This window comes from Gossypium arboreum, chromosome 2 (genome assembly GCF_025698485.1).
Source record: "Gossypium arboreum isolate Shixiya-1 chromosome 2, ASM2569848v2, whole genome shotgun sequence".
NCBI lineage: Eukaryota > Viridiplantae > Streptophyta > Magnoliopsida > Malvales > Malvaceae > Gossypium > Gossypium arboreum.
In genome coordinates, this window is record NC_069071.1 from 103,944,425 (window position 1) to 103,953,978 (window position 9,554).

Below are 9,554 nucleotides of genomic sequence, written 5' to 3' on the forward strand. Positions count from 1 at the left end.
AAAAAGCATGAGCCACTAAATTCATCTAGCCAAAGGTTTTCAAGATTCCCCAAAAAGGGTTCATGAGGCTTGGAATCCGCACTTAGCCTTCTCAACGAATATGCATTGTTTCTCTGCACTACATGATTGATGCTTCTGTCCATGTCCCATCAAAAGTGATATTTTCATCTAATACAAAGGCATCTGCTTGTATGTTTTGGGAAGGTTGCACAGTCGGTTCGTTAGCTTACTGCGTCAGTGGTTGTCAAGCCCAATAGACAAAATGGTGTGGCATTCGCCATTAAGAAGTGATGATCTAGTGTAAGACGGTCCCACAAAAGTAACGGTTGGCTAGAGTCAGGTTCCTTTATATCATAAGTCTAAAATCTAAGTGGAGCTGGTGGTCGTAGGTGTCCTCTTCCACTATATCTGGCTTATTCTGTTAGGAGAAGGATCATCTAAAAGCCTACGATTGAACCCAAAGAGGATCGAGATAACCGGAGGCTAGAATCTTTCCTCTCTTTTCTTAACTCTGTTTATTTTTACAATTTCAATTTCAATTTACACAATCTCAATCCATCTAAATTTTTAATTCTGTTTTTTTCTAGGTACACCATTTTTCTTGGGCACGACTGGAAACACAAAAATTTACACACTTTTTCATACCCTTTTTAACTTAAATTCATGCGAATTCAGTTAAATTCTAGTCGAAAATTAATTAATTTTTATAAAATAATTAAAGTGAACTTAAATTATGAACAAATTTAAATTTATTTAATTTTATAATTATTTTTGATGAATTTTGGTTATTTTTGACAGATTTGCACAAAGGGCAAAAAATGGCTCAGCAGACACTACCAAAAGCACAAAACTGAGAAGCAATTTGAAGTATCGAGGTGAATTAATTTCCAGCCTAAGACAGTCCAATTATGTGTATTAATTCATAATATAATTAATTTTAATTTATACCTAATTTAATTTGGGCTAAATAAATTATTATTAATTAATTATGGAAAAAGTGGTCCAATTGAACCGAACCAATTGAATTAAACTAGCCAAGGATTGGGCAGCCCAAAACCGTCCATATGCTGACCCAAATAAGCTTATTAGCTGATTAATTAAGCTTTCAAAGAAGCCCTTGGAGACTTGTAAAATTTACATTCAAGCCCCTCCACAAATGGTGTCTTTATGGATTTGCCCCAAGCCATATTTAGCAAAGTTGAAGCCATCAACTTTGCCACATAGATGGCCGACCAAGGGTTGGCTCTTTGGCTGATATTTTTGGCAAATTTTGTCTGCCACATTCAGCTATAAAAACCCCCATTGTCTAATCATTCAAGGCACACCTTAATTCATTTACATCTCTTCTCTCTTTTCTCACTTTCTCCTCTCATTTTTCCATTTCAAGTCCCCTGCTCTTGTGCCGATTTCTCCCATTATGAAAGGGTTATTCTTCAGCCATTTTGGAGCAAAATTGAAGTGTTCATAGCATCCTTTATCGGTGAGGACAACAAAGAACAAAGACGGAGCAACCTAGTCAAGCCACAGAAAAACACCGGATTTGATTCTTATTCCCCATCTCTTTAATTTTTGTTGTTGTTCTGATGAACATATCTATAAATATTTATGTTTTTGGAATGGTTAATTTAATCAGTTTAGCTTGAATTTAATTCGTGTTGGTTTGATTGCATTTCATTTACTTAAATTATTAAAATTGTGTTTATACTGTTATAGGCCTCGGTAAAATGCTTGATTAAGTAAATCATGCCTAAGTTATTCTTGCATTACAATTGTGAGGTAGCTAATGAATTAATTATTTAAATAGATTGAAATTGTAATTAATGGACGCAATACTTAATCAGTGCATGTTTATTCTTTTAAGGTAGCTGAAGGTTAAATTAGCAATGTATCTGGCGATACACTTGCCTTGCATAACTTGTAAGATTATTGTGATTAAAATGTTTCAAGGTAAGGATACCTTGTTACCTCACATAGTCTTTTATGTGCTTATTAGATTTAATTAATTGTTTGAATTGACATAGGGATATGCTAGAGATTAGTTCAATTTAATGAGTATGTATGTGCCATAACATGTTTGCTTATTAAAATCTGTTTAATCGTTTGAATTAACATAGGGATATCTTAAGAGATGAATGGATTTGTATAGGTAAATATGTTCATAAGTTAGCAAATTACCGAGTTGCTGTGAATTTATTCATAACAACATAAGCATGAGTTTAATAATTCTAAGTTAAAGAAATGTAATTAAATTAACACAATTATGTCATCTTGATTAAATTATATTTTGAAATCGTGCATTTGAGATTTATTTCTTTAGTTATTTAGTTTAAAATCTTATTTTTCATAATCACCCTTTTTAAAACAAAATATTTTTCTTCACCAAAGTGTTTTAGATTGCATTCATAAATAATTCTTTTCATAGTCCTTGTAGGGACGATAAATCGACATTTACTTGTCACTTTATTACTTGTTACGATTGTGTACACTTGCACATTTCCGTCATTCCAATTTTTTTGCACTGTTTCGGGGACTGTTTTAAAACGTCATTCTTTTTGAACTTGTTAGTTTTACATTTTGGTTTATTTTTCCTGTTTAATTTTTAATTTAATTAATTTTTCTGTGATTATTTCAGGTGTTTATGAGTATTGACCGAATTATTGACCTACACCCTGTAGACCCTGAGATTGAACGAACTTTCCGACAGCGAAGAAGACAAGTAAATCAGAGAAGGACCAAAGATATGAACTTTAAAAATCTGATCCAAGGAAATAGAGCAATCCCTGCTCAAAATCCTATCCTTATTGCTGATAATAAGGATAGAACTTTACGATAGTATGTTGTGCCAGTATTTAATATCTTAATCGGGGTATTAGGAGAGCCAAAATTGAGGCACAACAGTTGGAATTGAAGCTAGTCAAGTTCCAGATGCTTTAGACAATGGGCTAATTCAGTGGAATGCCTGCTGAAGATCCTCACCTACACTTAAGACTATTTATGGAGGTGAGCAATTCTTTCAAATTAGCCGGAGTACTCGAAGATGCATTACGATTGAAGCTATTCCCATATTCACTGAGGGACAGAGCTCGAGCCTGGTTGAACTCATTGCCACCGAACTCAATTTCCACATGGCAAGAGTTAACAGAAAGATTCTTTATAAAGTATTTCCCACCTAGCAAAAATGCTAAGTTGAGGAATGAGATCACTGCTTTCCAACAAATGGATGATGAGTCCTTTTATGAGGCATGGGAAAGATACAAAGAGTTATTATGAAAGTGCCCTCATTATGGAATCCCATATTGCACCAACTTGATACATTTTATAATTGTCTCAATGCTCACACAAGGATGGTGGTGGATGCTTCTGCTAATGGTGCTCTCCTTTCTAAGTCTTATAACGAGGCTTATGAAATCATTGAGACGATTGCCAGCAATAATTACCAATGGCCAACCAATCGAACAGCGTCAGGAAGACGAGTTGTTGGAATACATGAAGTAGACGCTCTTACTTCACTCGCATCTCAGGTATCATCAATATCCTCAATGTTAAAAAACCTTCCTACTAATGGGTCTAATAGTTTTGCAGCACAGCCACCAACCCAATTTGAAAGTATAGCCTGTGTTTACTGTAGGGAAGGACATTCGTTCGAAGAATGTCCATCAAACCCAGAATCTATGTACTACATAGGTAACCAGAACCAAAATCAAGGAAGGCAAGGACTGCAATCCAATTTTTATAATCCATCTTGGCGAAATCACCTCATTTTTTCCTGGAGTAACCAAGGGGCTAGAACCAGTAACACTTATGCCCAACCTAGACCAACCCAGCCGCCTAGTTTTCCCCAACAAGTTCAGAAACCAAATCAAGCTAAACCATCCAATAACTTAGAAAATCTGTTGAAGGCATACATGGCCAAGAATGATGCCTTAATCCAAAGCCAAGCAACTGTATTGAAAAACCTGGAAAACCAAATGGGCTAGCTTGTAACTGAACTAAAAAACCGACCACTAGCTGTTTTACCTAGTGATACGGAGAATCCAAGGAATTTGGGGAATGAGCATTGCAAAGAGTTGACATTGAGGAGTAGAAAGACAGTAAAGCCCAACACCATCGAAGCTGAAAAGGAGCAAGCTGGCGCTCAGGATTCAGAGGAAGTTCAACCGAGTGTTGAAATTCCAATTTCACAAGAACCAAAATCTGCAAAACCTGACAAGGTAATTTTAGAACCAGCTAGTTCTGATCAATTGCCACAGAAGACGAATCAACCAGTTCCAGTAAAGAAACCACCACCACTGTACCCTCAAAGACTTCAAAAGCAGAAGCAGGAGATTTAATTCAAGAAGTTCTTAAACGTACTCAAGCAACTTCATATCAACATCCTGTTGGTTGAAGCACTTGAGAAAAATGCCAAACTACGTCAAATTCATGAAGGATATCCTGTCCAAAAAATGAAGACTTGGAGAATTTGAGACGGTAGCTCTGACAAAGGAATGTAGTGCATATCTTCAAGACAAATTACCCCTAAACTTGAAGGATCCTGGATGTTTTACCATACCCTGCAACATTGGAGCAACATATTGTGGTAAGGCATTTTGTGAATTAGGTACGAGTATTAACTTGATGCCTATGTCAATATTTAGGAGGTTAGGGATAGGTGAAGTTAGACCTACTACGGTTACATTGCAATTAGCAAATCAATCTTTAGCACATCCAGAAGGAAAAATCGAGGATGTATTGGTACGTGTAGATAAATTTATCTTCTCTGCTGATTTTGTTATCCTAGACTTTGAAGTAGAAAAAGAAGTGCCAATTATCTTAGGAAGACCTTTCTTAGCAACCGAAAGGACCCTTATTGATGTGCAGGAGGGCGAGCTTACTATGCGTGTTTAGGATGATCAGGTAACATTTAACTTTTTTAAGTCTATGCGATTTCCTAACATAATTGATGATTTTTCTGCAGTACCAATTTAGAGGATTTAATAGTGGAGAAGGAGCTCAACTACGTTGAGGATCTATTGGAACAAATTTGGACATCAGATCCTCTAAATGATGAAGAGGAGGATGAATACTTAGCGTTGTTAGAAGTTAATCAAAAGGGATTTAATCCGCAATCCTGTTTTGAATCTTTATAATTAGAGAAAATGGATTGTGCCCAACCAAAAGCTTCAATCGAGGAGCCACCTAAATTAGAACTCAAGGTACTACCTTTACATTTGAAATATGTTTATTTAGGTAATGCTCCTACTAGTGAGCAAGAAGAGAAACTCATCCTGGTGTTGAAACAATTCAAGAAGGCTATCGCATAGACAATAGCCAATATTCGCGGTATTAGTCCATCTGTATGCATGCACAAGATTATCCTGGAAGATGGCGAAAAAGGGACGATTATGGACAATGAAGATTGAACCCCATCATGAAGGTTGTAGTCAAGAAAGAAATCCTTAAGTGGTTAGATGCGGGTATAATCTATCACATCTCAGACAGTTCATGGGTAAGTCCGGTCCAGTGCGTACCAAAGAAAGGAGGTATCATGGTAACTGAAAACGAGAATAACGAGTTGATACCAACTAAAACAGTTACGAGATGGAGATTTTGCATCGACTACCAGAAGCTGAACAAGGTGACTAGGAAAGATTACTTTCCTTTGCTGTTTTTGGACTAGATGTTGGATAGACTCGCGGGGTGAGACTACTACTATTTTCTCGATAGATACTCAGGGTATAATCAGATTACAGTAGCACTAGAAGATCAATACAAGACAACATTCACCTGCCCATATGGTACAGTTGCATTTAGGCGCATGCCATTTGGTTTATGTAATGCTCCTACTACATGATGTATGATGTCTATTTTTACTGATATGGTTGAGAAGTATTTGGAAGTTTTTATGGATGATTTCTCAGTATTTGGAGATACTTATGATGATTGATCAGCCAATCTAGCAAAGGTACTAAAGCGATACAAAGAAACAAACCTAATACTCAACTGGGAAAAGTGCCATTTCATGGTACGAGAAGGTATTGTTCCAGGGCATCGGATAACAAGACATGGAATAGAGGTTGATAAAGCAAAGGTAGATGTTATTGAGAAACTCCCACCTCCAATATCTGTAAAGGGTGTTCAGAGCTTTTTGGGCCACGCCAGTTTCTATTGAAGATTTATCAAGGACTTCTCCAAAATTGCTAAACCCTTATGCAAATTACTGGAGAAGGACTTGATGTTCAAGTTTGATGAGGAATGTTTAAAGGCTTTCAAATATTTGAAGATTCGGTTAGTTACGACACCCATAATCGTCATGCTAGACTGGGATTTGCCATTCGAATTGATGTGTGACGCAAGTGACTTCGCGATAGGAGCTGTCATGGGCCAGCGAAGGAACAAAGTTTTTCATCCCATCTACTATGCAAGTCGAACACTGACAAGAGCTCAATTGAATTATACGGTAATAGAAAAAGAGTTACTTGCTATTGTGTTTGCTTTTGACAAGTTTCGATCTTATCTTGTAGGTACCAAAGTGACTGCCTATACAAACCACTCAGCAATTAAGTACTTACTTTCTAAGGATGATGCTAAGCCGAGGTTGATTCAATGGGTACTTCTACTTCAAGGGTTCAATTTAGAACTTCAAGATCGAAAGGGAGTGGAAAATCAAGTAGCAGATCACTTGTCTAGATTGGAGCCGCAAGAAGGGAACTCTCCTTTTATACCAATTCGAGAGATGTTTCCAGATGAACACATGCTGAAGGTAAATCATGTCCATAATACCAATTGGGTTGCTGATATTGCTAACTATTTAGCTTGTGGTTTGATGCCGATTGATAAGACATATCATCAAAGGAAAAAGTTTCTTCACGATGTGAAGTACTATTTCTGGGAAGAACTATACTTGTTTAAAAAGTATGCAGATCAAATGATCAGGAGATGCGTGACAAAAGATGATGTACAAAAGATTCTATACCATTGTCACTCAGCCTCAAGTGGGGGACACTTTGGAGGTACTCATACTACAGCCAAAGTATTACAAGCTGGATTCTTTTAGCCAACACTATTCAAGGACGCATATGCTTACGTAAAGAGTAGTGATCGATGTCAAAGGGTTGGAAATGTCACCAACAAAAATGAGATGCCTCGAACAAATATCATTGAGGTAGAATTGTTCGATGTATGGGGTATTGACTTTCTTAGTCCTTTTTTGCCGTCTTTTGGTCACAAGTACATATTAGTAGCAGTAGACTATGTGTCTAAGTGGGTCAAGGCTGAAGCTTATCCGACAAATGATGCTAAGGTTGTAATTAAGTTTTTGCAGAAACATGTGTTCACAAGGTTTGCAACCCCAAGAGCTATTATCAGCGATGAAGGGTCCCATTTTGTGAACAAGTGGTTGAAATGGTTATTAGATAAACATGGAGTGAAACACAAGGTCGTTACAGCTTACCATCCGCAAACAAATGGGCAACCTGAACTGGCGAACAAAGAGATCAAAGGCATACTTGAGAAGGTAGTTTGCCCGAACTGACGAGATTGGTCCAAAAGATTGGATGATGCTTTATGGGCTTATAGAACAACATACAAGACACCTTTAGGGATGTCACCCTACAGGTTGGTCTTTGGAAAAGCCTGTCATCTACCCCTGGAGTTAGAGCACAAAGCTTACTGGGCCCTACGACAACTCAACTTGGATCCAAAGCTTGCTAAAGAGAAACGGATGCTCCAACTCAATGAGCTAGAAGAATTCCGAATGTTCTCGTATGAAAATGCCAAATTACTCATGGAGAGACTTAAGAAATGGCATGACAAGCACATTCGAGTTCGAGAATTTGAAGCAAGATAGCAAGTCTTGTTAAAATCATGTTGGTCTGATCCATTTACAATTCATCACATCTATCTATACGGAGTTGTTGAACTCCAAGGTAAGGGAAGTAATTTTCAAGGTAATGCTCAACGTCTGAAACATTACTGGGGAGATAAGACTGAACGGAATCAAATTTCGTTCATTTTATCAAATGTTTCAATTTTCTTATTTTCCTTTTTAATAAATGATTTAGGGTATATTTTTGAGATTAGTATGTTTAAATAAATTCTGCCTAGAAGATTGGAACTTAAGCGGGACCGCTTGTGACCCTCCAATCTTTCCTAAGAATTGATTTTAACATAATTTTTCGAGAAATTATTCCCTAAATAAAATTAAATTTTTGGTTTTCCAAATAAGAAGGTCAATTTTGATCCAAGTTTTAAATTGCAACTCAATTTCAAATTTTCATTTAGTCTAGAGAGTTAATTGAAGTGTTTTTAAGATTTGGTTGCTCTTTTAGTAAATAACAAAAATTAGATGCCTCTTTTTGTAAATATTTTCAAAAGGCTTCTAGAATAAATATTTTAGTTTAGAAAAAAAGATGATAATTATTAATATATAATTATATCCATTATAATATATATTAATTATTATCAACTTTATAAAAATTAGGATTAGTTTTAATTTAATCATATTTTATTTGATAGGTTTTTTAAGATTATAATCTTTAATATATAATTATATCTATTATAATTTATATATTAATTTTTATCAATTTAGCATAGAATTAGGATTATTTTAATCTTATTTTGAAATAAATTAATAGCATTAATAATTTAATATGCATATATTTAATTATTAATTATTGTTAACTTGGATTAGAATTAGAACTTAGAGTTTTTAGCTATTAATTTCTCTAAGAATTCTACTTTAAGTCTTATTTCCTTCATTATAAATACCATCCTCTTCATCATTCATCACTCAAAATCCCAAAGCACCAAATCCCCTAAGTGCCGCAAGCCACTAGTCACAACAACACCCAACCCATCAGCCAGCAGCTCACCCCGCGCACACCTGCTTCCTCCGTGCGCCCAACAACTGCTCCTTGGCGCCACTCGACAGGCCTGCTTGCAAGGATCCATGCACCTCGCGTTCTCTCCAGCACTAGCTCGCATGCGCCCAAGCTATTGCCCACTCGATGTTGCGGACTACAGCCTGCATAACTGCCCACGCCAAGCCTCATCGCCGCACGCCCATCCGCACAACACACCTACACCAAGCCCTTTAGTCGAAACCCTCCAACCTACCCTAAATTGACCTATTTTGTTCATTAAATATTTTTAGGAGTTCTTAATTTTTATAGAAAGGGTGGTAAGACAAATTTTTTCTCCTAAATTTTAATTTTATTTAATTATTTAATTTATTGAATCTTTATTTAATTAAAATTTTGAGAAAATAATTTCTCTCATCTTATGTTCAGGTTAATCATGCCTCGCAAGAGAACTCGTGCCTGTGCCCAAATTGATGAAACACAAAATAAGTTCCATCAAGAAGCCAAAGCAAGATACGAGAGTATGTTCAAAAATCAACAGATGCATCCAGAGAAAGGCTTTACATTGAAAGAGAGAAACTACAAAGATTTTATGGCACGTATTCGTCAAGTTGCTGAAATCCTCAATTAGGATTTGTTTTGTGAGAAGAGACCTAGTGTGGATGAGAAACTAGTTCGCGAATTCTATGCGAATTTAACCTCAAGTGAGTTGAT

The 9,554-nt window shown here is 36.2% G+C and overlaps 1 non-coding gene across 1 annotated transcript; it reads right to left on the reverse strand.

Moving 5' to 3' along the window:
* Positions 1-3,183: 3,183 nt before the first annotated feature.
* LOC128289918 (small nucleolar RNA R71) lies at positions 3,184-3,290 on the reverse strand. Its single transcript, XR_008279559.1, has one exon. It is a non-coding gene; the product is annotated as a small nucleolar RNA R71 (small nucleolar RNA).
* Positions 3,291-9,554: the final 6,264 nt, after the last annotated feature.